The sequence below is a fragment of the Ascaphus truei genome, chromosome 22 (assembly GCF_040206685.1).
Source record: "Ascaphus truei isolate aAscTru1 chromosome 22, aAscTru1.hap1, whole genome shotgun sequence".
Lineage (NCBI taxonomy): Eukaryota > Metazoa > Chordata > Amphibia > Anura > Ascaphidae > Ascaphus > Ascaphus truei.
The window spans coordinates 16,107,935-16,114,840 of record NC_134504.1 but is presented as its reverse complement, the minus strand read 5'-3'; positions in this window follow the sequence as shown (position 1 = coordinate 16,114,840).

Here is a 6,906-nt window from a genome sequence, read left to right as displayed (position 1 = left end):
ACAGAAGGGCCTCGCTTTGTTGGGCGACGGGTGAAAGATACGCAACGAAACATTCAAAAGCTTTCCTTGTTACTCAATCGCCAGCGGTGGGCAGCTGCAGTCCTCGAGGGCCACCAACAGGTCAGGTTTTCAAGATATCCCTGCTTCAGCACAGGTGGCTCAATAAGTAGCTCAAAGACTGGGCCACCTGTGCTGAAGCAGGGATATCCTGAAAACCTGACCTGTTGGCGACCCTTGCGGACTGGAGCTGCCCACCGCTGCTCTACTCTCTATATATAGGACTAGCTGAGAGACCCGGCGTTGCCCGGGATGTAAATGCGTAATAGGTCGTATTATTTATAAATCGTGGAACAATAGGTGACTGTTTGTTGTAAAGGTTGGATAATAATATTGAAAAGAAAGATGGAAGAAAATGTAATACGATGTTGTATAAAAATGGTTTATTGTAAACACACCACAGTACAATGTATATTTTGGTGCCATAAGTGATGTAAAAATCTGAGTCGTGTGTCCTGCTAGGGTGTGAGGCGGCGGGTGGCGCGTGCTGTCTGCGAGTGGGGGTCCTGCTAGGGTGTGAGGCGGCGGGTGGTGCGTGGGTTGTGAGTGCTGTCTGCGAGTGGGTGTCCTGCTAGGGTGTGAGGCGGCGGGTGGCGCGTGGGTTGTGAGTGCTGTCTGTGAGTGTGGGTCCTGCTAGGGTGTGAGGCGGCGGGTGGCGCGTGGGTTGTGAGTGCTGTCTGTGAATGGGGGTCCTGCAAGGGTGTGAGGCGGCGGCTGGCGCGTGGGTTGTGAGTGCTGTCTGTGAGTGGGTGTCCTGCTAGGGTGTGAGGCGGCGGGTGGCGCGTGCTGTCTGCGAGTGGGGGTCCTGCTAGGGTGTGAGGCGGCGGGTGGTGCGTGGGTTGTGAGTGCTGTCTGCGAGTGGGTGTCCTGCTAGGGTGTGAGGCGGCGGGTGGCGCGTGGGTTGTGAGTGCTGTCTGTGAGTGTGGGTCCTGCTAGGGTGTGAGGCGGCGGGTGGCGCGTGGGTTGTGAGTGCTGTCTGTGAATGGGGGTCCTGCAAGGGTGTGAGGCGGCGGCTGGCGCGTGGGTTGTGAGTGCTGTCTGTGAGTGGGGGTCCTGCTAGGGTGTGAGGCGGCGGGTGGCGCGTGGGTTGTGAGTGCTGTCTGTGAGTGGGGGTCCTGCTAGGGTGTGAGGCGGTGGGTCAGTGATGTCGGGGGGTAGGGGCGGGAGGCAGCAGGTGTGTGTGGCGGCAGGTATGTGTCGAGTGTGGCGGGTGTCTGTTGAGTGCGTGCAGCGGCTGTGAGGCGGTGGGTGAAAGGCAGAGGCGGCCGGAGTAAGGGCGGGTGAAAGGCAGAGGCGGGGGTGGGGAGGCGGTAAGGCGGGCATGAAGGCGAAGGGCGGCGGGAAGGGGAGGAGGGGGTGGAGGAGGGGGGCAAGGGGTGGAGGAGGGGGGAAGGGTTAGAGGAGGGAGGGGGGAAGGGTTAGAGGAGGGGGGGGGGAAGGGTTAGAGGAGGGGGGGAAGGGTTAGAGGAGGGGGGGGAAGGGTTTGAGGAGGGGGTTGAAGTGTGGGAGGGGGTGGGAGGGGAAAGGGTAAAAAGAGGTGGAGGGGGGTGGTGGAAAGGGGAGCGGAGGGGGGGTGAAGGGGAGCGGAGGGGGGGTGAAGGGGAGCGGAGGGGGGGTGAAGGGGAGCGGGGGGGGGTGAAGGGGAGCGGGGGGGGAAGGGGAGCGGGGGGGGAAGGGGAGCGGGGGGGGGAAGGGGAGCGGGGGGGGGAAGGGGAGCGGGGGGGGGGAGGGGAGAAGTGGTGGGAAGGGGGAGGAGGGGGGAGGTGGTGGAAAGGGGGAGGAGGGGGGAGGTGGTGGAAGGGGGAGAAGGGGGGAGGTGGTGGGAAGGGGGAGAAGGGGGGAGGTGGTGGGAAGGAGGAGGAGGGGGAAGGTGGTGGAAAGGGAGAGAAGGGGGGATGTGGTGGGAAGGGGGAGGAGGGGGAAGGTGGTGGGAAGGGGGAGGAGGGGGGAGGTGGTGGGAAGGGGGAGGAGGGGGGAGGTGGTGGGAAGGGGGGGAAGGTGGTGGGAAGGGGGAGGTGGTGGGAAGGGGGGGGAAGGTGGTGGGAAGGGGGAGGTGGTGGGAAGGGGGGGGAGGTGGTGGGAAGGGGGGGGAGGTGGTGGAAAGGGGGGGGGGAGGGGTGAGGTGGTGGGAAGGGGGAGGAGGTGGGAAGGGGGAGGCGGTGGGAAGGCGGGGGGTGGGAGGCGGTGGGAAGGCGGGGGGTGGGAGGCGGTGGGAAGGGGGGGTGGGAGGCGGTGGGAGGGGGGGTGGGAGGCGGTGGGAGGGGGGGTGGGAGGCGGTGGGAAGGGGGTGGGAGGCGGTGGGAAGGGGGGGGTGGGAGGCGGTGGGAAGGGGGGGGTGGGAGGCGGTGGGAAGGGGGGGGTGGGAGGCGGTGGGAAGGGGGGGGTGGGAGGCGGTGGGAAGGGGGGGGTGGGAGGCGGTGTGAAGGGGGGGGTGGGAGGCGGTGTGAAGGGGGGGGTGGGAGGCGGTGGGAAGGGGGGGGTGGGAGGCGGTGGGAAGGGGGGGAGGGAGGCGGTGGGAAGGGGGGGGGGAGGCGGTGGGAAGGGGGGGAGGGAGGCGGTGGGAAGGGGGGGAGGGAGGCGGTGGGAAGGGGGGGAGGGAGGCGGTGGGAAGGGGGGGAGGGAGGCGGTGGGAAGGGGGGGAGGGAGGCGGTGGGAAGGGGGGGAGGGAGGCGGTGGGAAGGGGGGGTGGGAGGCGGTGGGAAGGGGGGGTGGGAGGCGGGGGGGAGGCGGTGGGAAGGGGGGGTGGGAGGCGGTGGGAAGGGGGGGTGGGAGGCGGTGGGAAGGGGGGGTGGGAGGCGGTGGGAAGGGGGGGTGGGAGGCGGTGGGAAGGGGGGGTGGGAGGCGGTGGGAAGGGGGGGTGGGAGGCGGTGGGAAGGGGGGGAGGCGGTGGGAAGGGGGGGAGGCGGTGGGAAGGGGGGGGGCGGTGGGAAGGGGGGGAGGCGGTGGGGAAGGGGGGGGGGCGGTGGGAAGGGGGGGAGGCGGTGGGAAGGGGGAGGGGAGGCGGTGGGAAGGGGGAGGGGAGGCGGTGGGAAGGGGGGGGAGGCGGTGGGAAGGGGGAGGCGGTGGGAAGGGGGGGCGGTGGGAAGGGGGGGGCGGTGGGAAGGGGGGGGGCGGTGGGAAGGGGGGGGGCGGTGGGAAGGGGGGGTGGAGGGGAGGTGAAGGGGTGAAGGGGGGGGGTGGAGGGGAGGTGAAAGGGGGGGAGTGGAAGGGAGGGGGGTGGAAGGGAGGTGATGGGGGGGTGGAAGGGAGGGGGGGTGGAGGGGAGGTGAAGGGGGGGGTGGAGGGGAGGTGAAGGGGGGGTGGAGGGGAGGTGAAGGGGGGGGGAGGTAAATGGGGAGGTGAGGGGGGAGGTAAATGGGGAGGTGAAGGGGGGTGGAAGGGAGAAGTGGAGTGAGGGGAGGTGAAAGGGGGTGAGGGAGGTGATGGGGGGTGAGGGGAGGTGATGGGGGGTGAGGGGAGGTGATGGGGGGTGAGGGGTGGTGAAGGCCGCTCACTCACCCGTCCGGCAGGTCCCACGTGGATCTGAGGCGGGAGGCAGCGTGTTGTGGCCGCTCTCCCGCTGTGTCCCGGGCGCTCGCTCGCTCCCCCGCTGACTGTAGCGGCGCCGGGGGGGGGGGGGGTATCGGGGAGACACTGACACTGGAGGGGAGGGGGGGTGAAGGGGGGTGGAGGGGAGGTGAAGGCCGCTCACTCACCCATCCGGCAGGTCCCACGTGGATCTGAGGCGGGAGGCAGCGTGTTGTGGCCGCTCCCCCGCTGTGTCCCGGGCGCCGCCATCTTGGGCACTCGGCGCCGCGAGGCAGCCTGCCTGGCCACTGGCTGTTCCCCCGCCGGGGAGGGGGTGAGTTGTAGCGCCGGTGAGGGGGGGGCATGTATATGTGTGGGGGGGGAGAGGTGGGAGATATAGAGGGGGGGTCTCGCACGGCCGCTGACACTGGGTGGGGGGGGGGGGCGCTGAAGGGGTAATAATAGTGTGTGTGTCCCGCTGACTGTAGCGGCGCCGGGGGAGGGGGGGGTCGGGGTGAAAGCGCGGGAGACACGGGGAGAGGAGGAGGTGCGCGCGGGTGCTGCTAACTGTGAGCCCCGCTAATGTAGGTAACAGTGTGTGTGTGTGTGTGTGTGTGTGTCACTGTGTGTGTGTCTGTCATTGTGTGTGTGTGTGTGTGTGTGTGTCCCTGTGTGTGTGTGTCCCTGTGTGTGTGTGTCCCTGTGTGTCCTTTGGCCCGTCACTCCGCCTCAGGCCAATTGAGAGGTGTGCGGGGGCGGGCCAAGGGACCAATCAGATTTCCCCTAGGGACACCGGACATCCAGCAGGCAGGCATGCATACAGTGCTTTCACTAATATAGTATAAAGATAAAACTGTGTGGTTATACTCTTCAGAGATCTATGTCGCGTATTCATGTCTGAAATGAGTTAGGGGGGGGTGGGCTTGGGGTTACATAGCCCAACGTTTCAGACCACTCCAGCAATGAAGGCGTTAACACTTGATCACGTGTCACGCGATGCCGCCACGTGTGTCCACCAATAAGGCCTGGTGTGTGAAGCCACAGGTGGTGGTGGTGCAAGGGCAAGCGGTATCGCCCAATCAGACGCAGCGCCTAATCAGACGCCACATACCGTAGCCCTCCAGTTCAAACAGATAAACCCTCCCCCCCCCCCCCTGTCTGCCGGGACCGTTCCTGTGTGGGGAACGCTCCCTTTCCGAAGCTGCCGTCACTCACTACAAAGGCTCAAACTGACCGGAGAAAGGGGAGGGGGATGGAGGCAATTTTGTCATCAAACTAACGGTACAAGAAGCGTCTCTCTCCTGCGTCTGCGTGCGCGGCCCCTCCCTTTCCCTGCGTCTGCGGCCCCTCCCTTTCCCTGCGTCTACGTGCGCGGCCCCTCCCTTTCCCTGCGTCTGCGTGCGCGGCCCCTCCCTTTCCCTGCGTCTGCGTGCGCGGCACCTCCCTTTCCCTGCGTCTACGTGCGCGGCCCCTCCCTTTCCCTGCGTCTGCGTGCGCGGCCCCTCCCTTTCCCTGCGTCTACGTGCGCGGCCCCTCCCTTTCCCTGCGTCTGCGTGCGCGGCCCCTCCCTTTCCCTGCGTCTACGTGCGCGGCCCCTCCCTTTCCCTGCGTCTGCGTGCGCGGCACCTCCCTTTCCCTGCGTCTACGTGCGCGGCCCCTCCCTTTCCCTGCGTCTGCGTGCGCGGCACCCTCCCTTTCCCTGCGTCTACGTGCGCGGCCCCTCCCTTTCCCTGCGTCTACGTGCGCGGCCCCTCCCTTTCCCTGCGTCTGCGTGCGCGGCCCCTCCCTTTCCCTGCGTCTGCGTGCGCGGCCCCTCCCTTTCCCTGCGTCTGCGTGCGCGGCACCTCCCTTTCCCTGCGTCTGCGTGCGCGGCCCCTCCCTTTCCCTGCGTCTGCGTGCGCGGCCCCTCCTTTCCCTGCGTCTGCGTGCGCGGCCCCTCCCTTTCCCTGCGTCTGCGTGCGCGGCACCTCCCTTTCCCTGCGTCTGCGTGCGCGGCCCCTCCCTTTCCCTGCGTCTGCGTGCGCGGCCCCCTCCCTTTCCCTGCGTCTGCGTGCGCGACCCCTCCCTTTCCCTGCGTCTGCGTGCGCGGCCCCTCTCCTTTCCCTGCGTCTGCGTGCGCGGCCCCTCCCTTTCCCTGCGTCTGCGTGCGCGGCCCCTCCCTTTCCCTGCGTCTACGTGCGCGGCCCCTCCCTTTCCCTGCGTCTGCGTGCGCGGCCCCTCCCTTTCCCTGCGTCTGCGTGCGCGGCCCCTCCCTTTCCCTGCGTCTGCGTGCGCGGCCCCTCCCTTTCCCTGCGTCTGCGTGCGCGGTCCCTCCCTTTCCCAGCGTCGTTTGGGGAGTCGATGGGAGGCGAAAGAGAGGAAGAGACGCGGTTATTACAGCAGATCGGCGACGGCTAAAAAAGGTTTCACGGATTACCACGAGCCCGCGCGTCTCCGGGATCCGCTCGGCGCCTGGGATGCGAGCGATATTGATAACGCCGTACTCGCGCGGTCACGGGTGTTATTAAAAAAAAAGAATTCAAAGTCTCGCACTTGGCACAGCAGCAAACAGAAAATAAATTATATCTGCATCCCGCGCGCGGCATTTCCCGAGCGCACGGCATTTCCCCGCGCACTGCATTTCCCGCGCGCGGCATTTCCCGAGCGCACGGCATTTCCCGCGCGCGCGGCATTTCCCGCGCACACGGCATTTCCCGCACGGTCCTAGCTCGGGGGTCTCCGGTTGTAAAAGGGGGTCTCCACATTTTTTATTTAAATAGAACGGGTCCCCCACACTGTCTCCGCATCCGCTTCTTCTCTCTCCTCTACCAACACTTTGATGGGTGTTCATTTAGGGGGGGGGGGGGGGAAAGCAACCAGCAACCATACAAGTGGCACTGACTGCATTGGAGAGAAAAGGCGCAGAGGCGGCCATCTTTAGTGTGTCCCACAGAAATTGCGTAGTGTGATATGTTTATTTGATTCAGAACCTGAAATAATAATCACTTTCTCTTGTACAAAAGTCTGGGGTTTAAAAGCTTTGCGTAAAGAGGAGTATTTTAGCAGGTGATGCATTGTTCCGACATGTACCGGCAGTCTAGGGGTTAATTGCAGACGAGGACAAACTGCCTTTTATTCAGAGACTCGCAGTCCCATGTAACGCTAATCTTGTAGTCCTAGAGGTGTAGTGATGCTAGTGTGCCATTTTGGGTCAACGGTCACCCTCTCCGAGCGCCTGTCACCAGGGGGTGTGGGGGGGGGGAGGGGTAATATCGCAGGGTCGGAAAGCAGAAAGCGAAACGCATCAGACCTGGTCAGCGATCACCCTCTCGCTGTCCTTGCTCTGCCGGTGACAACGTCCCA